General features: G+C 47.7%; 1 protein-coding gene across 49 annotated transcripts in view; it reads right to left on the reverse strand.

Annotated features, from left to right (window-relative positions):
* Positions 1-27988, reverse strand: part of LOC100521877 (pseudouridine-5'-phosphatase) — a 631841-nt gene that overhangs the window by 431018 nt on the left and 172835 nt on the right. For all 49 annotated transcript variants that reach the window (XR_014835030.1, XR_014835028.1, XR_014834991.1 and 46 more), the window contains exon 5: positions 7639-8066. The gene's annotated coding sequence lies outside the window, so the exon portion shown is untranslated. The remainder of the gene's footprint in view (positions 1-7638; positions 8067-27988) is intronic.

Here is a 27988-nt window from a genome sequence, read left to right on the forward strand (position 1 = left end):
ACTCAGGGGCGGGCTTACCCGCCTGTGTGTGTTCTAGATTTGGGTCTGATTCTGTTTTCCTTTAGAAGCAGAGTTATGAGACAGGTTCTGAAGTCTGGAGTGGTTCCTGCTGCTTTGCACTCTGATGCCCCCTCCGACGGTCAGCAGCACAGACAGAAGATACATGCAGGTACCTGGAGAGGCTGGGGGCCTCTCCTGACTGCCAGCAGAGGGGTCAATGGACACATCGGAGGCCCAGCAATGGTGCTGTTGTACGTTTGGGGTTTCACATCATTCATTCAGAAAAGGAAGGGTTTTGTGGTCTGAACCAAAGACCTTTTCACCTGTGCGTCTTCACGCCGACCCGGGCAGAGCAAACTCTGGAACGTGTCGTCCACCCAACCTGAGTCTGGCTGGTGCCTAAGTCCTAGTGCAGGGGTCCTGGGATGGGAGCCACTTTAAAAGGGGGTCGTGGGCTTGTGCCCTGGGATGTGGTTCACTGGCTTTTTCCCCAACGAGATGAAGGGGCTGCCAGGTCCTTTCCCCGAGTGAACCAGTTTCACTTTGGCCATAAAGTCACCGTGGGATTTTTATTTTCTGCTTTACAGACGACGCCTCCAGAGTCCTGGACTTGGAGTGTAATGTTCATGTGACCTTGGCGTCCACAGGTGAGAATTTTTTTCTAGCTCTGAGTCCCTCTGGCCCTGGTTTCTACAGATGTCTGGGGAGGGCAGATGTGACAGGACAGAGAACGGCTCACAAATTCTGTTCTTCGGTGGACGTCTGGAGAGGACAGTGACTGAAAGTCCACGGCTTGGGAAATGCTGCTAAATATGCTGCAAGTTGTGTTTTTCAAGTCCGGTTCAAATCACGTATCTCAGCAGGTTTACGAGTTTGCAGATGTGGGCGCTTGTGTTCTAGGTGTGGTGTGTCTGTGGGCCACACTCAGAAGGCAGTGAACCTCTAGGAGGACAGGCCTGCTTCCTGTCCTAAGCCTCAGACAGTGCCCAGCCTCCTGGACTTCCCAGAGCACGAGTGGACACACCAGGAGGAGGGGAAATAACACGTTGTAGAGAGACAGGACGTTATTCTGAGGCTAAGTCCTTCAAGCATCCTGTGGGGACAAAAACCAGCACAGGCTGTGACGGATACTTGGTTTCTGGGTCTCATAATTTGGCATCCTTTGATTTCTTGAATGCATGATGTGTCTGAAAATTAAAATACGTGCATCTGTGCATGTGGAAGCTGATAGATACTGGCGTGGGCTGCAAATCTCTAGGTATCATTGAACTAAAAAGGAAGGCGTGTGCCCTGACAGCAGCCCCACCACCCGGCACGAGGATTAAATGTTCCTCTACCTCCTCTGGGAGGTAAACGGTCCTGGTTCCCCAGAATGAGTTTCAGTTCTGACATCCAAGTTCAAGGTCACCGTGAACTAAGTCTATGGTCTTGGACAGATCACGTAACTCCTCTGGGAGGTAAACGGTCCTGGTTCCCCAGAATGAGTTTCAGTTCTGACATCCAAGTTCAAGGTCACCGTGAACTGAGTCTATGGTCTTGGACAGATCACGTAACTCCTGGTATCTCAGGTTACTCCCCTGTAGAATGGGATTATCATCTACCTGGGGGATTGTAAGTTCTACATAAGCCCGTTTATACGGAAGAGGAGATGTGTCAACCACACACAGGGAAAAGAACCCCAACAATAGCAGGTGCTTCTCTTCACAACAGGCAAGACATGGAAGATCCCTAAGTGTCCACTGACAGAGGAATGGATATCACTTATATCTGGAATCTAATATATGGCACAAATGAACCTTTCCACAGAAAAGAAACTCATGGACTTGGAGAACAGACTTGTGGTTGCCAAGGGGGAGGGGGAGGGAGTGGGAGAGATTGGGAGCTTGGGGTTCATAGATGCCTTTGGAATGGATGAGCAATGAGATCCTGCTGTGTCGCACTGAGAACTATGTCTAGTCACTTATGATGGAGCATGATAATGTGAGAAAAAAATGTACACATGTATGTGTGACTGGGTCACCATGCTGTACAGCAGAAAAAAAAATAATGTATTGGGGAAATAAAAAAAATAAATACCAAAAAAAGGGAAGATGTGGTACATATACACAATGGAATACTACTCAGCCATAAAAAAGAATGAAATCGTGCCATTTGCTTCAACATGGATAGTAGACATAAAAGGTATTATGCTACAAGAAACAATAACAGTGGTTCAAAAAGATACATGCACCCTAATGTTCATTGCAGCACTATTCACAACAGCCAAGACATGGAAACAACCCAAGTGTCCATTGACAGAGGAATGGATAAAGAAGATGTGGTCCATATACACAATAGAATACTACTCAGCCATAAAAAGAACAAAATAATGCCACTTACAACAACATGGATGGACCTAGAGATGATCATACTAAGTGAAGTCAGAAAGAGAAAGACAAATACCTTATGATATCACTTTTATGCGGAATCTAAAATTGGGCACAAATGAACCTAGCTACAAAACAGAAACAGACTCATAGACATAGAAAACAAACTTAGGGTTACCAAAGGGGAAAATAGGAAAGAGAAGGCTAAATCAGGAGTTTGGGATTAACACATACAAAATACTATACCTAAAATAGAGAAACAACAAGGATTTACCACATATCGGCATGTCGTAATAACTTACAATGGAAAATAATCTGAAAAAAAATGTATATATAAAACTGAATCACTATGCTGTCACCTGAAACGAAAACATTATAAAACAACTATGCTTTGATTTTTAAAACAGGATGTCAAGAAAGGACAAAAAAAAATAGCAGGTGTTCACTCTACACTAGTTAATATGTTGCTATTATTTATTAAGGACATTCCCATAGGAGAACCCCCTCTGGCATTTTTCCCGTATTACCGCCTCCTGCAGGCCACGCCTGTGAAGCCTCAGGCCACCCATGGACACAGGAGCCCACCCTGTTCAAGGGCCTGAGAGTTCTGAGTACGGTTAGCTACAGGCCAGGGGAGTGTGCCCTTTGGCGGCACCTGCATGAACCCATAAATAACACCTGACTATCTTTCCAGCCACCCCACCCTTCTTCTCTTCAAAACGCCTGTCAAGGTTGACCAAGTTCATCTGTTTTTTCGAACATCAGGAGGTCTAACCCACACGGAAAAGCTAAACCCACGCAGGGCTTTTCTGGCTTTGCCAAAACAGCCACCGTCACCGCTTAAATGGCTACACCTGATGAAGAGATGTGATTAAAGGGTTCAACCTCCCGCGTATCAGATGAAACAACCCTGCTTGCCTTTTAAATAGCTAACGCAGAGCCATAGCGTGAAAGCTGCCATAGACAATGTGGACACAACTGAGGGTGGCAGGGAAACAGTAAAGCTGTATTTGCAGGCACTGAAATGTTCATTTCATGTGACTTTCATGTGTCACGAAATGTTACTTCTTTTGATTTTCGGGAGGCAGCTATGCTCACCACCATACCACCACACACACGGTTCTTTTGATTTTTTTCAATCATTTAAATATATATATAATCAATATATATTTATATATTAATATATGTAATCAATATATATCAATATATATGTATATATTGATATATAATCGATATATATATTAATATATAATTTATATATTAATATATAATCAATATATATTAAGTATATGTAATCAATATCTATTAAACATATAATCAATATATTTATATATTAAATATATAACCAATATGTTTAATATATTAAATATATAATCAATATATATATTAAATATATATATAATCAATCATTTATGTATATATAAAACAGCTAGTCTGAGTTCGTGGGAAAGAATGCTGAAAACAGACGGTAGACTGGATTGAGGCTGTGGGCCACGACCCTCTAAATGACAGAACTATGTTCTTTAGCTTGAGATTCCAGGGCCTCTGAGGTCTCTGTCTTGCTGGCCCAAGGAAGGGGTCCTTCATCTTCACTTAGTCTAACACTGTCCTTCCAGAGCTGGCTCAAGACCCATGTGGTCTGTGACACTGGTCCCACTCCCTCTAGCCCTTCGAATCGCATTTATAAACACCCGTAGTGCCTTCCATGTGATACGCCCTTTATAAGGACATGGAGACAAACCCATCATGGTCCATTGACCGCTCTGTCTCTGTTCTCTTGCCTGTAAAATTGTCATAATACTTATCTGGTAAGACTGTTGTTGTGAGGATTAAAAACAGGCCATACTCTTAAAACACCCAGTATGGTGTTCGTGTGGCATAGAAACTCAGGAAATGGAGCTGTGACAGATGTGACGATGGCGATGGTGGGGATATGATGGTGCTGCTGCTGGTGATGCTGCTGATGCTGATGGTGATGATGGAGACTGTGATGATATGATGATGCTGCTGATGGTGATGCTGCTGATGCTGATGGTGATGCTGCTGATGCTGATGCTGCTGATGCTGATGGTGATGCTGCTGATGGTGATGCTGCTGATGCTGATGGTGATGCTGCTGATGGTGATGATGGAGACAGTGATGATATGATGATGCTGCTGATGGTGATGAGAGGATGATGGTGATGCTGCTGCTGATGCTGATGATGGTGCTTGTGATGATGCTGATGGTGGTGATGTCTTGTAACATCAGTGACTGAGGTTGATTATGAAGCTTTGTAAACCTGAACTATCCATACCCTTCCATGCTAAAGCTGACTGGGGTTATACCAGGTGTAAAAATCCCTTTTAGCTTAAAAGTGTTCTAAGTTCCAAAACACGCCTCCCTCCCAAACTGCTACTTCAGGCTTACATGGAGGAAAATTAAGAGATTCAAATCTATGTCACCTTAAAGTAGCAGTTCATAAACAGGGCCATTTTTCCCTCCAGGGGACATGTGGCAATGACAGGAGACGCTGCCAGTGCCATAGCTGGAGAAGAGGATATATACTGGGAACTAGTCAGTAGAGGCCAGAGAATCTATGAAGTATTCCTACAATGCACAAGGCAGCCTTCAACACTAAAGAACTGTCTGGCCCCAAATGACCATATTAACGAGGTTGAGAAATGGAGACATAGAGAAACTCAAAAATGCACACGCTTCTCTTTAAATAGATTTTTGGGCCACCAAGTCACTTTCTGTTCTTAAATTACTATAACCTAGAAATGACCCTTTTTTGAAAAGCACTGTCTAAACACGAATGATAATATGGTATACCAGATGACGAAGAATTTTAAAAACTGTTCTGTGAAGGAAGATACAGGAATTGACCCAAAGCAAAGGATCATGTCTCAGCAGCTGGGCAACTTTCAACTAGGGATACAGCAGTCTGTCTCTCATGGGATGAGATGACCTAAGATTACAACAGATGTCAACCCATTCCCTAGACATAACTGGGACCAGGAAACCAAGACCAGTTTTCTCTTACCATGATGATAAAAATATTCAGGGAGATACTCTGTACAAGGAAAAGCCAAAGGAATGAGCAAGGGACCACCCAGAAGCCCAAGACCAAAAGCAGAGGTCCTTGTCGGCAGGAAATCCACAGGAAAGCCCGTGATTACCAACCCAGTACCAATCCTATGCTGCCATCTTGTTTGTGTGGTTATTTAAAACTGTGCTGCACTTAACTCTCCATGTGCCTGTCTTATCTCTCTCCCTGGATGATAGATGCATTGAAGGAAAAATGCAGGCCTTACATTTATCTGCATGCTTCACAGGACACGACATGACCTGTCTTACTGCTGAATCTATTTAATAATGCACTCAGCAAGAAGGATTCTCCACTGCTCTGAAAAGCCGCAAAGGTGGTTTCCTAGACAGTCACACGCTTGTTAAAACGTCAGACTCCCTGGACTTATATAAAGCATTACCCTCTCTAGCTCAGTCTACCTAAATACAAGAGACGACCACATCACCACAAATCCCTGGACTGGGCAGGGATGATGGCGAAATGGATAAAAACTTGATTTCAGCATTTTAAACATTTCTAGGGAAAAGGTTGCTGGCACCATGGAGGGTGAGGGCTGCACTGATGCAGAGAAATACTCTTTACTAACCCTTTGGTTTGATAATTGGGAAACTGAAATCTCCAAGGTTAAATGAGATGCCTCAAGCCACACAGCTCTTGTGAGCCAACCAACATAAAAGGCCAGTCCGCAGGTCTCCCATTCAGTGCTCTTTGCTTAGGCGGGGCTTGACAGCCCAGCCCCAGGGACACGTGGATCTGGATGATTCTGTGACGTGGGACCATCCAAACATGGGGGTTTGAGCAGTGTCCCCAGTCTCTGCCCACTAGACACCAGTAACACCCGCCTCCTTCCAGTTGTGACAACCAAAAATACCCCCACACATTGCCAAGTATGCCCTGGGGGTGGAATTGCCATGGGTTGAGAATCACTGCCTTAGACCCATCTTACCTTGACCTTTTTTTTTTTTTTTAGAGCCACACCAGTAGCATATGGAAATTCCCAGGCCAGGGGTCAGATCAGAGCTGCAACTGCTGGCCTGTGCCACAACCACCGCAACTCAGAATCCAAGCTGCTGTATCTGAGACCCACACCACAGGTCATGGCAATACTAGATCTCCAAACCACAGAGAGAGGCCAGGGTTCAAACCCACATCCTCGTGGATACTAGTCGGGTTCATAACCCTCTGAGCCACAACAGGAATTCCTACCATGACTTTGATAGTTTTAAAAAAAATGCTTCTAAACTAGGGGATACATATTTTGAGTACCGTTATATTTCTAAAATCCAAAGGCTTTAGCAAAAGAGCCCAGTTCTCTTGCAGGGAAGTCATACCATTTTAGCTTCTTTTGAAACCCTTTCCTTCTGTATCTTCTTCAGTAATATCTATTCAGAATGCTTTTGTCTCACGCTTTCACTCTCTACAGAATACGTGCTCTCACATTCTTTACTCTTTCCTCACTGAACCAGGCAGGGCCTCAGTGGCATACAGATCATCAGAGAAGGATGGAGAAAGAAAAGTTATGTTTGTAAAGGTGTGGATGCAGAGCAGCGGTTCTCAACAGCGGGCAAGTCTGCTGCCCAGGAAACCGTTGGCAACTTGGCAAGGTCTGGAGACGTTTTGGGTTGCCACACCAGGAGCAAGCGGGCGGTGGGGGCACCACTGGGGTCTGGTGTGGAGAGACCAGGCATGTTGCGAAACAGCTGACAACACACAGAACAACCTTCAACATGCAAAGAAAAGGATGACCCATCGTCCAATGTCAATACCGAGGAGGCCGAGGAAGCACCACCCAGGGGAACAGAGGAGAGCTCGCAATAACCGAAGCCCATGGCATCGGATGGCTTGACCCCCGAGGCCTACGTGGACATGAGGACTAGAATCAGAATGGTAGGACCGCGTAGACGCAGCTACCTGAGAGCAGCAGCAGTTGAGGGGCTCAGCCAGCAGCAAGAGCCCAGGCAGGAAGGCAGCCCAGGCAGGAAGGCAGCCCAGGGGACAGCTCCCTTCCCTTCTCCCTGACTCCCTGTCCAGCTGGGGCTCCCCATCAGCTCACCTCCCAGGAAGCAGAGACATAGAGCTGCGGAGACGGCAGCCCTGCAGGCCAGCCCACCAGGGGCAGAGAGCAGGGCAGTGATGAGGGAGAGAGAGCCTAGAGGGTAGTGCAAGCCCTCTGGAACGCTCAGCTTCTGAACACTCACTCACCTCTCTGCTGCGGGAGCCTCACGTGGGGTTCCTGGATGCCAGCCTGCTTCGTCCACTGCCTTGGGGTCTGCACAGTCCATGCCTGTCCAGCCTTCTTGAGGACATCCATCCACAGCCCCCACCCTCACTCCACCTCCTTTGCAGCGCTCCTTCCAACAGCCGCCCGCATTTTTCTGAGAGCAGTAGGTGACGTCCTGGGAGAAGCCACGTCTGAGAGTCCTGCAAGTGAGAGCCGGGATGCTGAACCGTCTTTCTGCAGGAAAATAGTGGACGTGACGTGAGGGCTCTTGAGGGTGAGGGACAGCTCTGATGCTGGCTGGCGTCTGAGTGTCTGGCATGTCCTGGCTGGATGATCACACGTTGCCTCATGGCTAACTAGCGATGGAGAAGGTGATCCAATGGCGTCTGCGCAGCTATCCGCCCAGAGGCTGCAACAAAGAAAACAGCAAGCTGTGATTACTCTTTGCGTGGTTATAGTGCAGAAGTGATGTCAGGAAGGTCCTTTTCTGTGTGTGCGTGTGTCTTTTTAGGGCTGTACCCTCGGCACATGGAAGTTCCTGGGCTAAGGGTGGAATCCAAGCTACAGCTGCCGGCCTACACCACAGCCACAGCAACATGGGATCCGAGCCTCATCTGCAACCTACACCACAGCTCATGGCAACGCTGGGTCCTTAACCCACTGAGCGAGGCCAGGGATCGAACCTGCATCCTCATGGAGACTAGTTGGATTCATTCCCACTGCACAGCCATGGGAACTCTCATGAAGTTTCTTAAATACAAAAGCACAGCAATGATACTTATTATTTTTAACAGCTTTAGACTCGAACTCTGAGCTATGCTGGACTCTTTTGAAACCATTCACTGATACTGGCCTTTTTTTTTCCATCGGATTATACAGAATCAACAATTTTTCCCACTGATCCTATTGAATTGACCACTTTTTCCTCTGATTTATAATGAAGTGGCCATTACTCCCTCCAATCACGCTGAAGGGTTTTCTTTACTTCACTCCTCAGGAAGGAATTGTCGTGTTTTCTAAATCAGGGCATTTTATTCGTGAGGGCTGCTAATCACGAATCGCATTATCGCTCCGTGGCCCCACACCCCAGGGCACAGTTCGAAGAGCCCGGTGTGAGATCTCTGACTACCCAGCGGCTGGGGGTGAGCGGCTGCTTCTGTAAAGATACGTCCGTTTGGAACCACCTGCTGCTTCCCATCACGACTGAGCATCCAGAAGGAGACTCGACACTGACCATCCTGCTGGGGAGCCCTCGGAGCTTCCTGCCCCAGGACCCGAGATAACTGACACCAGCCGTCACAACGTTCCAATAACTTAGCACGAAATGTAACACGCAGCTCCTAGGGACGGTGAGTTTCGAAGACAGAAAGTAGATGAAGACAGAAGATAAAGAAGTGACTGTGAACTCCTCTGGGGCTGCGCCAACCCCTGCTTTGAGTTTAGAGAGATGCTGAGATTCTAAGTATGTGCCCTGGGCAGAGAGCCCCAAGGAAGGGTGATTCCTGCCAGGGCTTCTCCTGTCGGGGTTAGGACACAGGGCCATATCCGCGTGGGGCACGGACCCCCGGGCACGATGGAGAAGCTGACGCAGGCAGGCGTGAAGGGTGCAGAGGACCTGAAATTGCTGGGGAAGGGCCTCTGTGCAGACGGGCTGGCAGTGTAAGTCAAGGGCCCAGCCCGGTGTGACTGTCCCACTCCAGGTCCAGAAGACGAGAGGCTGCTCCCCAGAGGGAGGACTGCACGCGCTAGGAAGTGGGGGACCTCCGAGGACGGTGCCAACACCTTTGAGGCGCTTCTCCCACGGAGAAAACGAAGAACTCTCCTGAGTAGTCAAGCCTGTATGTGGTCCAGCCCTTTCCTGCTTCTCTGAGTGCTCAGCTCACCAGGTGTGTCTTTGACTTTGTTTTGTCTTTTTGCCTTTTCTAGGGCCTTACCGGAGGCATATGGAGGTTCCCAGGCTAGGGGTCCAATCGGAGCTTTAGCCGCCAGCCTATGCCAGGACCACAGCAACGCGGTGACCTACACCACAGCTCACGGCAACACAAGATCCCCAACCCACTAACTGAGGCCAGGGATCGAACCCACAACGTCATGGTTACTAGTCGGGTTCATTAGCTGCTGAGCCACTACAGGAATGCCAGTTCTTCTATCTGGCCTAGAATTTAGGTTTCCCAGCTTCATGAGATATAATTGAGATATAAATGACACACAACACCGTGTGAGTTTAAGGTGTACGGTGTGCCGATTTGATACTTTTTAAATATATTGCCAAAGGATTCCCAGGATGAAACTGGATCCCAATCTTCACCGCTCACCAAAATGAAGTCAAAATGAAATTAGGACTTAAAACGCCAGACCCGCAAGTGTGAAACTCCTCAAAGAAAACACAGGGGGAAAAGCCCCCTGACATTGGTCTTGGCCCCGATTTCGTGCATTTGACAGCAAAGAGGCACAAGCAAGAAAAGAGGAGAAAAAAAAAAGGGGGTGGAGGGGGAAGGACTACATCCAAGCAAAGGGCACAGCGTCGCAAAAGGAGCAAGCAACAAAAAGACGGCCGACAGAAGCGGAAGAAACATTTTCAAATTGTCTATCTGATAAGGGTTTAATATCTGAGATATAAAAAGAACTCACGCCTAGAGCAAAAAAGATACAACTCAAACAACCCGATGAGCAAATGAGCAGAGGACCCAAATAAACAGTTTTCTAAAGAGGGCATCGAAACGGCCGACAGACATGGGAAAGGTTGCTCGTCCTCATTATCAGGGAAACGCAGACGAAAACTACGGTGAGGTCTGGAGTCCCACGTGTTGGAAGAGCCATCCCGCCAGGCTTGTCCTTGTGTTTCTGTGAAGGTGCTGAGCAATCTTTGTTTCCGTGATCCCCTGGACTAGAACCCCTACCTTGGGTTGTTTGCAAGGCTCACACCTGCACTTTTTGTTTTTGTTTTTGTTTTTGTTTTTTTGTCTTTTTAGGGCTGCGCCATGGCATATGGACGTTGCCAAGCTAGGGGTCTAATCTGAGCTACAGCTGGCTGGCCTACACCACAGCCACAGCAATGTGGGATCGGAGCCGCGTCTGTGACCTACACCACAGCTCACGGCAACGCCGGATCCTTAACCCACTGAGCGAGGCCGGGGATCGAACCTGCAACCTCGTGGTTCCTAGTCGGACTCCTTGCTGCCGCGCCACAATGGGAACTCCACGCCCACACTTTTCTGATCTCTGCTCAAACCACACGTCCTTCCTGAGCCTCCGGCCACTCCCATCCTCACATCTGTCCATCACTCCGAATCCCTGATGCTTTATATCCTTTTCAGGGCATTTTGCAGGACCCAGCACACCATGGATGGATTCTGTGTCCGTTTCCGTAGATGCTCCGTGAAAGCCAGATGCGCTTTGTTTATGGCTATGGCCCCAAATAGACGACCCCCTCGCACGTAGAGAAGACCTCAGAAAGAGTCAGTACATGAACCAGCAGAGCTGGAGCATGATCAAGTCCAGGATTATCTCACAAAGGAAGGAAAGGAACATCAGAAACACAGGTGGAGCTGAGGCAAACTGGGCTGGCGTGGGCGACGCAGGAAAATCTCTCCAGCTTTACCAGGAGGATGCAGGGTGGGTGGGGGGTGAGAGGGTGGAGCAGACCAGCTCCTGAGAACAGGGCTTATGGAGAGAGAGACGCAGAAAAGTGAGGAGCCGGTGGAGTGTCCCGTGAGCTGCGGGCTCCCGTCTGAGGCCCAGCTGCACAGGAGCAGGGACCTGGCTGGTTTGCTCACTGCCCTCTTCGCAGAGGCTGGCTCCAGGCTCACCCCGTCAGGTGCTGGCCAGTGTGTCCCGTGGATGAAGGGATGGGGGTGTAGCTGAGCATCCTGTGGCCTGTGCTCTCCGGCCCTGTGGACGTCAGGACCAGTGAGGCTCACATAACTGGAAATGGGGGGTGCAGGCCTGGGTCAGCCGCCCCTTTGATTCCAGGGAAGGGGGCGTCCCATGGGGTGTGGAGGAGCTGGTGTGTTGCAAACTGCTTGCAATGGCCTTTCAACAAGGCAGGGATGATAAAACCCGAGCGCTCCTGACACGCACTCCAGGCTTTGACCGTCCCAGTCCTGAATAAGGAAACGGAATATGCAACACTTGGGAGTTCCGGTCGTGGCCCAGTGGAAACAAACCTGACCAGCATCCATGAGGACATGGGTTCAATCCCTGGCCTCCCTCAGTGGGTTAAGGATCTGGCATTGCCGTGAGCTGTGGTGTAGGTCACAGACACAGCTGGGATCCCATGTTGCTGTGGCTGGGGTGTAGGCTTGAAGCTGCAGCTCCAATTCAACCCCTAGCCTGAGAACTTCCGTATGCTGCAGGAGCAGCCCTAAAAAGCCAAAAAAAAAAAAAAAAAAAAAGCAACACATGAGGGACAGTCCACAAAAGCATCCTCTCTTCCGAAGCCAACGGCAAGTTCCGAGGTCCTCCAGACCAGCCTGGGGTTTAGGAATCTGTTGGGAAGAGGCACAGAACGTGCTGAAAGCTGTCAGACTCATGTCGTCACAGCAAAAGGACACAGGTTAAACTCAGCCAGTGTCAGAAGAGCATGGAGCGGAGGCCTGGAGAGTCTCACGTGAGAACTTGCACCCGGCCTCTCCCGAGGTGCCAGCACAGCATCCGCTCCTCCCTGAAATGATGGACCACATGACAGGCATGGAGCAGCACTGGCCAGGGACACAGGCCTGAGCTCGGGGTCCACCTTCACGGGGCTCCAGCAGGTGAGCTGGTCGACTGTCCAGGTGGCAGCTCAGCCTGCAGCCGTCTAGCGTCCAGGGATCCCGCCTGGCCCACGCTCACAGCGCGCTCTTCCTGCAAATGGCACTGTCCAGAGTTTGAGGTGAAGCTTTCCAATCGTTCTCTCTGCTTCCTTTTGCAAAAAGAGTTTATAAAGCACCATTGCCAACACTCCCGCTTCCTCTTAACACCGTACACATCTTTCCAGGTGCTTAAATCCTTTCTATATCATAACTCAGGAGTGTATCAGAATTAATTTCGGCAACCCACAAAGGCTGGGCATATACATTGTTGCCTGTCTTTCATTTTTATAAGTGATACTTTGACAAATATCCCGGGGCCTACATTTTGAGACAAACCAAGACTAACTGCTTAAAGTTGAATTTCTAGTCATGGAATTACTAGGTCTAAGTGATCAATACACTGGTGTATTATTTACATTATTAGTGACCCCCTTCTGTTACCCCTAGAGTAATTGTTCACTGTTATGTATACAATTTGAATTGGAGAAAGCAGCATTTCTCTGTAGTAGATGATATACATTGAATACCTACTATATTTGGGATCTATAAAGTTTACCAAGTTATGTCAAAAGCACTGCGGAAAAGCTAAGAAATTTTCATAAGGGAAACACTGCTTAAAGTTTTAAATTTTCAAGAGCCTTTTTTAGAGAAAGAGCTTCTCTGCCTTAGTTTTACCATGTGCTAGACATGTTGATCATAATCCTTTTACAAATGTGTCATAATTGTTATTGAGACAATCATATAAAACTTATTCTCTTTTTTTTTGGGGGGGGGGGGTACCGCCACACCCATGGCCTATGGAAGTTCCCAGGCTGCAGGTCTCATTGGAGGGGCAGCTGCCGGCCTCTACCACAGCCACGGCAACTTGGGATACAAGCAGCGTCTGCAAACTACACAGCAGTTCACAGCAACGCCGGATCCTTAACACACTGAGCCAGGCCAGGGATCGAACCCGTGTCCTTATGGATACAAGTCGGGTTTGTAACCCTCTGAGTCACAACAGGAACTCCATATAAAACTTGTCTTGCGGGAGTTGCCGTCATGGCACCGCAGAAACAAATCTTACTAGGAACCATGAGGTTTTGGGCTCCATCCCTGGCCTCACTCAGTGGGTTGAGGATCTGGCATTGCCATGAGCCGCAGTGTAGACAGATGCAGCTTGGATCCTGCATTGCTGTGGCTGTGGTATAGGCTGGCAGCCATAGCTCTGATTTGATCCCTAGCCTGGGAACTTCCATATGCCATGAGTGAGGCCCTAAAAAAAAAAAAAAAAAAAAAAAAAAAACCAAAACCAAAACCAAAAAAACAAAAAACTTGTCTTGCATGAAACGGTTTTCTAATCTTCACACATGCATTCTTTCCCATCTGCGTGCATGGATGCTCCATCAGAAACTTCTTTGAAAATACCCTGCCTGAAAATGACGGTACCTCTATTCTCCTGGGCTGCACAAAACTGTGCCAGGTGTGAGATCCTTCCAGGGATGATGAAAGTCCAGATGTGTGGTACGTCACGCTCGCTCTCAAGAAAACCTAGGTCAAAAAGCAATGCCAGCTCCCCCTTCCAAGCTCCGTCACGGGGCAGCCTGACAGTGCTCCTAAGTGGTAGGAGGTTTAGCCCCTCCCTCTGATATCTGAATCACAGGAAAGTCACAGGAGTGAAGGGTCTGAACATGCCTGTCAACAGTGACAGCAAAAGAGAAACAAACAGCAGGTGATGTCACTTACATGTGGAATTCAAAAAAAAAAAAAAAAAGGATACAGGTCAACCTATTTGCAGAACAGAAACAGACTCACAGACTTTGAGAAGAAACTTACGAGGGGACAGGTGGAGGGGGATGGGTGGACGGGGGAGGGGGGTTTGGGATTGGCACGTGCACACTGAGGTCTATGGAGTGACTGGCCAATGGGGACCTGCTGTCTAGCAGAGGGAACTCTGCTGGTATTCTGTGATCATCTGTGTGGGAAAAGCATCTGAAAGAGAACAGATGTGTGGACGTGGGTCACGGCGTCCCTCCGCTGTCCAGCAGAAATGATCACAACTTTGTACATCAAACTCCACTTGGATAAAACTTCAAAAAATGGAAAAAAAAAGTGTCAAGATTCTTCCATCACCAGCCTGGTTCTAAATGGGGCAGAGCCAGGGAGCGGGGGGGGTGGGGGGGGAGAATAAGGCTAGGTTATACAATCTGGACAGGACAGCAGACGGCCAAGAAGCTAAAGCATCCTGAAAGGACAGAACAGGTTTTTGTTCATCTGCTTCAGTTGTTAACATCTGTGAGCTGCATACAGAGCCCTAGACCTAAAACTCTGACAGTGACAGAACAGATTCGCTCAGGGAGATATTTTGTTTCTTTTGGGGGATGCAGCCTGCTGCAAAATTCTGTGTTTTGACAAGGACTCTCAATAGCATCTCCTTAGCCTTGGAGAGTGTCATGCGTGTTTTATCTTTTGTGCGCTCAAAAAAAGTTTAGATGCATCTTTGAATGTATTTAAGCTGCCGGCGCTGCCTAGAGAGGAACAAAGGTCACCATCTGAGACCTAGAGTAAGCTCAGACAAGGCAAAACTAGTCAAAAAAAAAAAAATTATGTGCCCAAGTCACAAATACATTGTTTTCAGTTATTACAAAGAACAGTCATGATATCTTTCCACCACTATTCTGCATTAAAGGTTTAGGCATTTTAAAGGCATGATATGTCAGTTGTGATGATGGTTGTACAACAGTAAATATAATAAAATTCATTGAATTATTTAAAAAATAGAGGAATGCTATGTATCTCTCCTCCGTGAGATCTACTTCCTTCCATGAGTGTAAACATTTCAGCTGTAAGATCTTTTGAATGAATTAATGAAGGCCCCTGCCCCCCCACACACACACACCATGCTCTGCTGATGTCCAGCTCCACTGGTCCACCTTAGAGAAAGGGGACAGAGCACTAGGGGACAGAGGGAGGGAGGGAAAGGGAGAGAGAGGAAAGGCAGAAGGAAGAAAGGAAGAAAGTGACAGTCACTTTAAGAACATGTGACTCTCTGGACCACAGAGTGAACCCTGAATATATTCTGTCTTCCCACCTCTTCTCCATGTGTTCTAGGCTCACCTCCTGAGTGTATTTCCAGACCCTTGAAAGCTGAGAGCATCTCCTGCAGGTTTTGCTAACCCCATCTCACAACAAAAGAGGCAGTCAATGGCAGTATCTGATTACGTGATGCTCTTTTAAGTGGCAGACATTCAAAGCTTCTCATGGGGATAATTCTGACTCTGAGACACTGTTCATAAGAGCATCTCTCTGGTAAATGATCACTGCCCTGTTTTTCCTTTTGTTTTTTTGCTTTTTAGGGCCACACTTGCGGCACATGGAAGTTCCTGGGCTAGGGGTCGAATCGGAACTGCAGTAGCTGGCCTACACCACGGCCACAGAAACTCCAGTTTGGAACTGCATCTGCAACCTACGCTGCAGGTACAGCATTGCCCTATCCGAGCTGCACCTGTGACCTACGCCGCAGGCGGGTCCTTAACCCACTGACCAGGGATCAAACCTCCCATCTTCATGGATACTAATTGGGTTCGTAACCCGCTGAGCCACAGTGGGAACTCCTGCCCTGGATTTTAATATATGATCTTATGTAATATTCCTCATCTCTGGGGCAGGGGTTATTACTGCCAACTTGCAGAAAAGGAAGCTGGTTTTTGTCTGTTTGTTTGTCTCTTTGCTTTTTAGGGCCACACCCAAGGCATATGTAGGTTTCCAGGCTAGGGGTCTAATCGGTGCTATAGCCGCCAGCCTACACCACAGCCACAGCAATGCCAGATCCAAGCTGCGTCTGCAACCTACACCACAGCTCATGGCAATGCGGAACCTTAACCCACTGAGCGAGGCCAGGAATCAAACCCGCAACCTCATGGTTCCTAGTTGGATTCATTTCCTCTGCACCATGACAGAAACTCCCGGAAACCCCAAGAGACGTGCAGTAGCTTGTCCAAGGTCATCCAGCAAGAGGATGTGGGGGGCAAGGATTTTAACCCGTTTTCACATGAAACCAAAGCCCTGTACTGCTGTGTCCTTCATGGAGACACAGTTTTTCAATTCAGCAAACTGGCGGGGCTTCCTCCAGGCTTCTCCTCACTACCCAGTGTCCGGCCGCCCCTCACGGAACTCTCCCTGGACACTGAACCAATACCACCTACAGATGCAGACAGTATGTGCCATTATATATTCTTGACCTATATCCTCTATAGATACATATATCCTTAGATGTGTAGATATTTATATGTGTTTTACATACATAGATCCTTCATGGTTGTATGCATCTTTTATGTATATAGCCTGTATGTTTAGGTATCTTATATATATATCCTTTATATATCCCGCATATGCCCTTATACATATCTCCTTTAAAAATAGAGATCTCATATATATATAAAACCTTCATATATACATGTTTCTTTTATGCATATATCCTGTATGTTTATGTATCTTATATATATCCTTTATATAGACACATATATCCTTTTATGTATCTCTTTTAAAAATGTACATCTCTTACATATAAATAAACTTCAGAATTATATGTATCCTTTATAAACATGCTTTATGTTTCAGAATTATATGTATCCTTTATAAGCATGCTTTATGTTTATATATCTTATATATATTCTTTATATATACCTTGTGTATACATATGCACCCTTTTATATATCTCTTTTAAATATATATATCATTCCTATTTATATGTATCCTTTATATATATGTATATATATATATCATTTATATTTAGATATCTTCTATTCATATATGCTGTCTATACACATATGTTCTTTTATATTGATATCCTTTATATATGTATATATCTTTCATATACATACATCCCTCATACTTGTATGTATCCTTTATATATACGTATATATATATATATCCTTTATATGTATATATATATATATATATCCTTTATATATAAAGGCATTGATATATCTTTTAAATATCCTTTATATGTGTGTATATATTCTTTATATTTACACACATATCTTTATGTTTATATAGCTTCTATATATGCTCTATATATACAGATGTATCCTTTATATATATAGGTATATATCCTTCATTTTTATACACACATATATATTCTTCATATCTATACAAATAGATATCTTTATGATTATATAGCTTCTACATATCCTTTGTATCGACACATATAACCTTTCTATATTCATGTATATATCCTTTATATAAATATATGCACATATATATTCCTTTTATTTACACACATGTAGATATCTTTATGTTGATATCTAGTCTGTATCCTTCGCATATATAGATGTATATCCTTATAATTATATCCACTATGTATCCTTTATTTCTACACATGTAACCTTTCTCTTTACACCCACATATATATTCCTTATATTTACACACAGATATCTTTATGTTTATGTCGCTTCTGTATATGCTTCACATATATAGACGTACACTCTTGTGTCTATAGACACTAGATATCCTTCATGTATACACAGAAAGGGGGTGGATTATGAGGAATCGTGGGGGCTGAGACGTCCACAACCTCCCCTCGGCACCTGGAGGGTCACCAGAGCCAGAGGTGTGACGTGGAGCGAGTCTGAAGGCCAGAGGCCTGGGAGAGGCGATGCTGGGTGCCAGGGTGAGAGAAGGTGAGGCTGCACTAGGCACACAGAGCAGGGCACCACCCCTCTTGGTGCTCTAGGCAGCCCCAGTGGACTGGAGGAGGCCTACCCACACCCAGGAGGGCATCTGCTTCACCCAGTCCACCGATTCTGTGCTAATCTCTTCTGGAAACACCATCCCAGACACATCCCAGAAATAATGTTCAGCCAGATACCTGCAATGCCGCAATCCAGGGGACGTGTGCAATTAGTCATCACGCCTGCCAGTGTCTACCCAGCCATCAATCTGGCACGCATTTTCCTGCTTACACACACACACACACACACACACACACACACACACGGTTAATCGAACCAACAGGTCTGGGACTCAGGTCTCGCCTGCTGAACCCCGCTTATCACGCTGTGTAAGTTGTGCACGGTCTGACCATCCTGCACTCTGTGTCCTGCCTTCCCAAACCATTCACTCTGCTTTTTCATTCCCTTCTTCTCACACATCCCCAGACTTCTTTGCAACTGATTCATCATCGGAGCCCATCTGCACAATAAGATGAAAAAAAGCCATAAAAATTATAAAGGGCTGAGCTCTATTTTATTATATTTACTAAGAGAGCCAGACTCAGTATATTTCTCTCAGATCTTTTACCCTCTGCCCTGTTCTTCCTTCTTGAAATGTGGAGGCGATGCCTGGAAGTGCAGCAGCCACCATGTAACCATAAGGCCAACACCCGCAAGGTAAAGAGGACGGTAAGACAGACAGAGTTCGGCTTGCTGACGCCATGTGGGGGCCGCAGAACCAACCATGTAAAGCTATAACTTTGTTCACGGATGCACCTGGTGTTTGAATTGATTTTGACATCTTTTGAGTAAAAAGCTTGTCTACTTTGAAGAAACATTGTGTAAGTTAGTGTTAATATCCATTGCTTTTGTTCAATGCTAACTGAAAAACATTTATAAAATAAGGTTGCAATTAATAAAATTACTATTCCTATGTCTATGCATCCAGGAAAATGAAAAAAAAAACATTCAAGATACACACACACACACACACACACACACACAAACCTTAACATTTTGTTGTTTCTATGTTTACAGAAAGCATGCATTAAAATACCTTAAAAACATGCCAGCAGCAAACAGAAATGCTAGCTTTTTTCTCCTGACATTATATTTATAACACTTTGACTTTGATTTTAAATTAGAAACTTCCTACATCGTGCCGACAAATTAGCAAGTTGGAAAACACCAAGGGAGTAAACCAACAGGAAAAAAACAACGAGGGAAGCTACTGAAAAAATTCTCTAAAAATAAAGCAGGGATGGTATAAGGATTCCGACTGACAACTTGTGTTCATTCAAAACTAACACAGTGTTGCTTCAACCATCAAGGTGTGTTTCCTTTAGAGTGGATAAGCAATGAGATCCTGCTCTATAGCACTGGGAACTATGTCTCGTCACTTATGATGGAGCGTGATAACGTGAGAAAAAAAAATGGATACATGTAGGTGTGACTGGGTCACCTTGCTGTCCAGTAGAAAACTGACAGAACACTGTAAACCAGGTATAATGGGAAAAAATACAAATCATTATATAAAAAAAGTCAACATGCAACGGCTTTGTGATGATTTAAGTGAGTGGTTAAATGTGAACAACTGTGAAAGAGCATGTAATGATATTGCTCTTTGAGAACTTCAGATTCAGTGACCATGGCAACTATACAAAGTTGCCTTTTTGTTTCGTGACTTGCCCATCACCCCCAGCAAGGAAAGCCTCATGGGGCGGTGGGTAGGTTGAGGACAGACCGGGAACACAAACAGAAGTTCTGCCCCGTGGGTTGATTTTACATTAAAACCTTCCTACGTCGTGCTGACAAATTAGCAAGCTGGAAAACACAAGGTCAGTAAACAAAGAGAAAAAAAAATGATGATTTGTAAGGAATCGTAGCTAAAGAATAAACCACAGCCCTCTGGCTAAGGTTTGCACCCTCTCACCTCTAACCAGCCTCAAGCCTTCATCTTCCCTCTGAAACACTCTCTGTTTCTGAACAAGCCCCCAAAGGATCTATTAATTATGGCGGAGCCCAGAGCTACCAGGCTTACCCCTCTGCTCTTGGCAGGGCTTTGATGTCCCACTGTTCCTTACACAGCTCCTGGCATCTGGACAGTCAACAAATGCACGTTGAATGAGGAAGCCTGAACATCTAAAATCGGAGACTGCTAGAAATCTGTGACCCCTCGACTTTCAGTGTCATGGATGAGCCTCCCAGCACCACCACCAGCTGTGGGCCAGTCTCGCAGAAACTGAGTCCAGTTCCCTTGGTTCTAGGGAGAGTCTCCTAGTCCTACTCTGTGTCTGCCAAAAGGCAGCACAGCCAACTAGTGCAAATCCTGGTTTACCCGAGCGTTTCTTTGCTGAAAGCTTCCTGATGCCATGCCATCAGGACCCGCTCCCTCTCCTCCCAGCCCAGGGTAAGCAGATCTCATTGTGCGAGGGGACGGTTCTCCTTCACACGCAGAAGCGAAATGAGGTTTTGCGGCACAGCCATCTGAGTGGTTTATCTCGGTGCCTTGGTGATTTCAGCCTTAGAATGAGAAGAGCATGTGTAGAGCCAAGTGAAAAATTGAAAGAGAAGCCTCATGGAAACGGAGGCTTCTGTCTGCGTCTTTGGAATCGCCAACGTCTTCAGCTTAAACAGACCCTCACGCCCCCTGGGGTACACAGTGGGTCCCAGCGTTCCTGCCCGCGCCCCAAGGATCCTAGTGGACACGTGCCTCAGCTATGCCCTTTGACGGCCAGATTACCAACAGGTCTGCTCCCACCGGACCACACGTCCTCCTGTTTTCCTACAGATTCTCTCTGGAACCCAAGTTTACAATCATCGACGCGCAGACACAACCTCCTGTCCCTGGAGCCCACCTTCTGTCCATATGCACCCCCACCAAGCCTTTCGCTCCTTTGAGTCTCACCTACGGTCAAACACTGCAGGGCCCCTTCCGACCACCTCTCTTCTCTACCTCCTCCCGATTTTCTTAAGCTCCTGTGTCCCGCCAAACACTTAAATTCACCGACGCCGCGTTCGAAGGGAATGTGGTTGGAACAAATGGGCGAGGTTGGGCGGGACGCTTCCCTGCAGCTCCGATCACAAACTGCACACAGGTCTTCAGCACAGGCTGCGGAGCGTCTGACATTTCTCAGCAGCTTTGGTTTTCCCCACGGTCCTCACTCACCTTCTGGCCGGTTCCCAATTCCGACGTCACCTCGATGCCCACGGTCTGTTCCCAATCCAGCGTCCCATGCGTCTGACAAGAGGAAGGATCTGGGCTAGGATGGGACAGGGTCTCGGCACTTCCTGTGCCCCTCTCCGTGCCTCTGCTCCTCCCTCCCGGGGCCCCTCTGCCGCCTGCAGCATCATCCACTCTTTGCCCTGGACCCATCTCACACAGACCTGCTAGCACCGCTTATCGTCACCCAAAGAAGTACAACCCCCAGGAGTGCCCTTCAACCTCTGGCCAGCACCCCATTCCTCTTTGCTCCTTGGGACAAAGGGCCTTGAACGAGTTGTCTGCGATCACGTTTCCAGCCTCTTCGCACCCTTTTCTGACTCCTCCCCAAGCCCTTCACCCAAGCAGCGGTCATACCCCAGGTCACGGGCAAGGACACCTGCCATCATCCCATCATCTTGAAACCCAGCAGTTGCTTCTCAGGCCCCTTGACGTCTCAGAGCTGTCAGTGAGGAGGCTGTCCCTCCACCGTGAGCACCACCGCTGCGTCCTCTCCTCTTCTGCCTGCTGGATGTCTGCGGGGCCCTTCTCTGTCTGTCCTCTTGGCTCCCTCAGGCCCGGTGCCTCTTCTCTGTCTGACGGATTTTGTTTGGTTTGCTTTTTGAAGGCCACACCTGGAGCATATGAAGGCTCCCAGGCTAGGGGTCCAATTGGAGCTGCAGCTGCAGGCCTACACTACAGCCACAGCCACGCCAGATCCCAGATGCACAGCTCACGGCAACACTGGATCCTTAACCCATGGAGCGAGGCCAGGGATCAAACCCGAGTCCTCACGGATAGTAGTTGGGCTCTTAACCTGCTGAGCCACAGTGGGAACTCCTGTTTTATGGTTTTAAATGCCCCCCCACACACAGATGACTTTTGCATTTGCATCTCTAGAGAGGCCCCCTCCCCTGAGGTCCAGAAACATACACGCATCCCTCATCCTGTCTCTCATGGGTTCTGCGGTGGTAGGATTCTTGCCTGCCCACAGGTATCCTCACTTAGACATGTGACAGCCAAACAGAGCTTGCTCTCGGCCCCAATCAGCAGCTCCCGCACCTTCTGCTGATGTCCACACTGCCTCTTACTCCCGCCACTTGGCCACAGCCCCACCTGTGATCCTTGCATCCCTCCATCCCCCAGAGCCCTCATCTGTGAGAACATAGCCCGACCGGAACATCTTTCTCCTGGACACCCTGACACCAGGGTCTCCCTTGGCTCGAGGCGGCGGGAGGTGGGGGGGTTCCTGCCTGCCCTCTGCTTCTTCCTTGGCCCCAGCCCACCTCCATCATCCCATCAGCCTATAAAACCTGGGGACATGGGGCGAGCCCTCTCCATCTGGCTCGGTCTCTGCAGCATCCTCTGACGCTCACGGCCGCCTGGTCTCTCTCTGGTGACCCCTGCGTATGCACCTGAGACCCACATGCCCCTCCTGTGCTTCCGCCCCCACTCTCTCCGTGGCTGGCCCCAAACTCCCCGTCTCCACAGAGGCTCTCCCCCTGCTCCCTGGCTCTTAACGCCAACAACCGTGTGACCTGTGACATGCTTCTTGCCTTCCTGCGGGTGCCTGCAAACTCCGCCTCCCAGACACCTTGTATAAAATGTCACCCAGAGCCTGCATAGCTCCCCCCCCCCATGCTGATCTGTCCCCCCAGGCACTCAGCTCTAACCTACTACATATTTTATGCATTTATCATGTCTATCACCTGACTCGCACATCAGCACGTAAGCCTCATGATGACAAGGACGTCCACCTGCTTCATTCACCACCGCATCCCTCGTGATGAACGCTGGTACCCATGGAAAAAGCAGATGCATAGGAGGACTAGAACTGGTAGGCGAGGGACCCACGGAAAGAGCTGGAAGTATTGAAGGCAGCTGCATAAGAGAAATAGAACCAGGGGAGGCGAGGGACCCATGGAAAGAGCTGGAAGAGCTGAAGGCGGCTGCACAGGAGGAACAGAACCTGGAGAGGTGAGACTGCAGTCTGCATTATTGGCTCTTTGGAGCTACTTGCATTTTTTGTTAAAATGTATCATCTAGATAGAACAACAGCTGGCGCAGGTGCTAACAGGCTTCCTCTACTCTGTAGGCATCTGGGCGTTATCACCGTTTGCCCCAGCGCCTGGAATTTGGGTGGGCATTTGTCAGAGGCCAGAAGGTTCTAGGAAAGCGAAGCTATGCTGTTTGAGATTGAAGTCACTTGGTGAATGATACCCAAGTAGACATATGATGCACAACGTGTCTCAGAGAAAAAAAATGAACCAACAACCAGAAAACCTCTTTTACCTTCTCTTTCGACTTCTTTCATTGTCTGCTTTTAGGGGGGACGTTTCTGCCTGTGATGAGAGGACTGAAAGTTATCCTCTTCATAAAGACACACCGAGTCAATCCTATAGATTCACTATCGAAACCACGGCCCCCCAAACCTTGGGTGTCCATATGCAGAAGGTCAGGGGATTAATTTTTATGTTTCCTTCATCTTTCTTTTCCCCCCCTTTTCTCTCATATACTGACCTACCAGGAGCCCGGGATCACATTTCCTCATTTGTGCTTCTCTTCTGTTGAGCCACAGGTAAACTGCACTGCCTCATCAGGGCTCACCAACAAGGGGGTGACCTTGAGAAAAAGTGTGGGTGCTGAACCGTAAATGGCGAAGGAGCAAGAGTGGGTCTCAGGCTTTCTTGGGTAGCTTCCATCGTGGCCAACACACTGCTTTCCAAGATGGGGCTATGGCTTAGGATGCAGTACAAGCTCCCTTGAGGACCTTGCCAGACTAGATGCATCCTTCAAACCAGTGATACGCCTGTGTCTGCCGCTCTGCCTTCTTGTAACAGCCAGACAGGAGCGTGCTCTGGAATCAGTGTGTCTAAAAATACAGCGGAATAAACACACCCTATAAAACACAAAGGGAGCGAGAGTTACAGTTAGATGGGAACAGCAGAACTTCAATGACAGGTCCAAAAAGCATGATCTTTGAAGGCTCTGTTCTCGCTCTCTCTTTTATATTGTTCTATTTCCACGAAAACGGAATGCAACACAAAGTCTCTGAAGGGGAAAAAGGAGGCCACGTAGCATTCACTCAGGTTAACGAATGCCAGCCTGTGCTCTAGTCTACAAACAGTTATTGAAAAGGCAAGACGGGAGAGGACAAGATGGCGGAGGAGTAGGGGGACACGCTCGCCCTCTCCCACAAACACAACAAAAAAAGCACATCTACAGAAGAAATGACTCGCACAGAACAGCAACCAATCGCTGGCAGAGGAACCTAAACTCCAATAATGGCAAGAAGTTCGTGACATTATTGGGCAGAACGGGAGAAAAGAGGAGAGTGAGAGAAGGTGAATCCGAGCGGGACGGGCGCTCCCGAAAGGGAACTGCGGAGGAGAAAGACATCCTGCACCCTGGAAAGTCACCTACCGGGCGAAAGATCAAATGAACCGGAGGAATCCCCAGATGCAGAGAAGAGTGTAGCAGTTAAGTCGGAGTACGGAAAAACGGATCAAGAACCCAACGGACCATCTGAACTACGGGCACAGTCACCAAAAATTGAGACGCCTGGGTGGGGGCTGGGCACCGAATCCTCGGCTCCAGAGGTTAGTCCCCGGGAAAGGGCCGGGGGACGCCTGGGTGGGGGCTGGGCACCGAGACCTCGGCTCCAGAGATTAGTCCCCGGGCTAGGGGGGCGGGGAAGAGCGGAAACTGCTTGGGAGGTCTCTAAACCATTTGACGGGGCAGAGACTGCCTGGGAGACTAGAAAACAAAGCTGTCGCAGAGGAAGGGAGCAATACTCTAGGGGCGGGGAAGTGGAAAGCCGCCTCAGAGGGAACCTGGGAGAAGAGCCTGGTCTGCGCCCGTGCTGGGGAGCGGAGAGAAGAAGGGGTGGGTCCCCATAGAATACCCCCCACGCCACAGCAAGCTTACAGGCCCGCTAGCTAGCAGAAAGCTGTGCTTCCCAGTGCATTCCCTCCCCCCACCCCCGCCACCCCCTACGCTCTCGCGGAACCTGGGGCTGCCTGCCATCCAGGAGGGCTGGCCTCAACAATTGCCTGAAGCCTACCACCGCAGGGGCTCTCCCTGCACAGGCCTGCTTGCCCTTTGGAGGGGCTACACTTCCACAGAGCAGCACCAAACACCACCAGCCCCCTAGAAAAGGCCTGCAGCCCAGAAAAACTAGAACAAGCCTAGCCAGGCCGTGAATAGATCGACCTAATTCTCCGACGGTTTTTCTGAGACGGGCTCCCCCGGGGAGGAGCCTCTTGGGTCTCCAAGGGCCTTGCTACCCGCCCAAGATCCCAGGGGGTGCTAAGACCTAGTGGACCAGCTGCATAGGACTGCCAGCTCCAGGCAGGACCCCCTGCAGCCCAGAAAAGCTGCAACAAGCCTGGCCGACTTAGGAAAAGATCTCCGAAGGTCTTTCTGAGTCGGGCTGCCCTGGGGAGGAGCCTCTTGAGTCTCCAAGGGCCCTGCTACCCGCCCAAGACCCCAAGGGGTGCTGAGACCTAGTGGACCAGCTGCATAGGACTGCCAGCTCCAGGCAGGACCCCCTGCAGCCCAGAAAAGCTGCAACAAGCCTGGCCGAGTCGGGAAAAGATCTCAGACGGTCTTTCTGAGTCGGGCTGCCCTGGGGAGGAGCCTCTTGAGTCTCCAAGGGCCCTGCTACCTGCCCAAGCCCCCAGGGAATGCTGAGACCTAGTGGACCAGCTGCATAGGACTGCCAGCTCCAGGCAGGACCCCCTGCAGCCCAGAAAAGCTGCAACAAGCCTGGCCGACTTGGGAAAAGATCTCAGACGGTCTTTCTGAGTCGGGCTGCCCTGGGGAGGAGCCTCTTGAGTCTCCAAGGGCCCTGCTACCCGCCCAAGACCCCAGGGGGTGCTAAGACCTAGTGAACCAGCTGCATAGGACTGCCAGCTCCAGGCAGGACCCCCTGCAGCCCAGAAAAGCTGCAACAAGCCTGGCCGAATCGGGAAAAGATCTCAGACGGTCTTTCTGAGTCGGGCTGCCCTGGGGAGGAGCCTCTTGAGTCTCCAAGGGCCCTGCTACCTGCCCAAGACCCCAGGGGGTGCTGAGAACCAAGTGAAATCTGCTACCATCGTGGGGTGGACCTCCCAGTCCAGTCTGCCCTCAGGAAGTCCTCCTTTGCTTCAAAGAAACACTGTTAGTTCCATCAACACTCCAGGAAAGCCACACTGCCTCAAAAAAGATTGACCAACAACGCCAGCCCTCAGGAAATATTCCACGGCAGTGACAAGGCAAACAATACCCGATAACGGAGAGTACAACTCCCTCAGGAGAAAGAAGACAACAAGCAAGATGAAGAAGCTGAGAAACCACCCCCAGTCAAACCAACAGGAGAACTCACCTAAAACAGTCAACAATGAAACAGATCTCTGCAGTCAGACAGACCTAGAATTCAAAAGAGAAATACTGAAAATACTGAAGGAATTAAGAGAAGATATGAACAGTAATGCAGATACCCTCAGAAAGGAGCTAGAAAATATAAGGAGGAGCCAAGAAAAACTAGAACATTCATTTGCAGAGATGCAAACTGAACTAGGGGCAGTAAAAACCAGAATGAATAATGCAGAAGAACGAATCAGTGATGTGGAAGATAGAATAATGGAAATCACTCAATCTGGTCAACAGACAGAAAACCGAATCAAAAAACTGGAAAGCAATATAAGAGACCTATGGGATAATATAAAGCGGGCCAATCTACGCATAATAGGAATTCCAGAAGGAGTAGAAAAAGATAAGGGAATGGAAAATATATTTGAAGAAATTATCGCTGGAAACTTCCCAAATCTAAAGGATACTGGATTCAAGATACAAGAAGCACAGAGGGCCCCAAACAAACTGAACCCAAACAGACCCACACCAAGACACATCATAATAAAAATGGCAAAAGTTAGTGATAAAGAGAGGATCCTCAAGGCAGCAAGAGAAAAACAGAATGTTACCTACAAGGGAACCCCCATAAGAATATCAGCTGATTTCTCTACAGAAACACTACAGGCCAGGAGGGAATGGCAAGAGATAGTTAAAGTGCTCAAAGGAAAAAATATGCAACCTAGAATACTCTATCCAGCAAGAATATCATTTAAAATAGAAGGGGAAATAAAAATTTTTTCCAACAAACAAAAACTTAAAGAACACAGCAACACAAAACCCAGGTTAAAGGAAATATTGAAAGGGCTTCTCTAAACCAAAAAGAAAGGAAGGAAAGGGAAGAAAAAAGAAAAGAAAAAAAAAAAAAAAAAGAAGAAGAAGAAGAGGAAGAACTAGGACTGAGGAAACCGTAATCAGAGAGAAGTCACTCAAATAAGCCAGCATACAGATTTAATCATGAACATGCTTCAAACAAAATAAAATTAAAAAGAAAAAAATAAAAGAGTCATCAAAACCATAAAATGTGGGCAAGGGATGTTAGGAGGTAAATAATCCTTTTTGTTTGTATGTATGTCTCTCTTCTTAATTTTAATATAATAATGAAGTGTTTGAACTTACAGGACCATCAGGCTAAAACACACAATTATGGGAAGGGGTTAGCATACTTAAAAAACAGGGCAACCACAAGCCAAAACCAAATATTGCATTTGCAAAAAATGAAAAAAAAAAATACACTCAAGCAGATAATAACAGG

Source organism: Sus scrofa, chromosome X, assembly GCF_054392235.1.
Source record: "Sus scrofa isolate SSC_HxYL_T2T_F1_AM1 chromosome X, Sscrofa_HxYL_maternal_Yorkshire_Landrace_v2.0, whole genome shotgun sequence".
NCBI classification, from domain to species: domain Eukaryota; kingdom Metazoa; phylum Chordata; class Mammalia; order Artiodactyla; family Suidae; genus Sus; species Sus scrofa.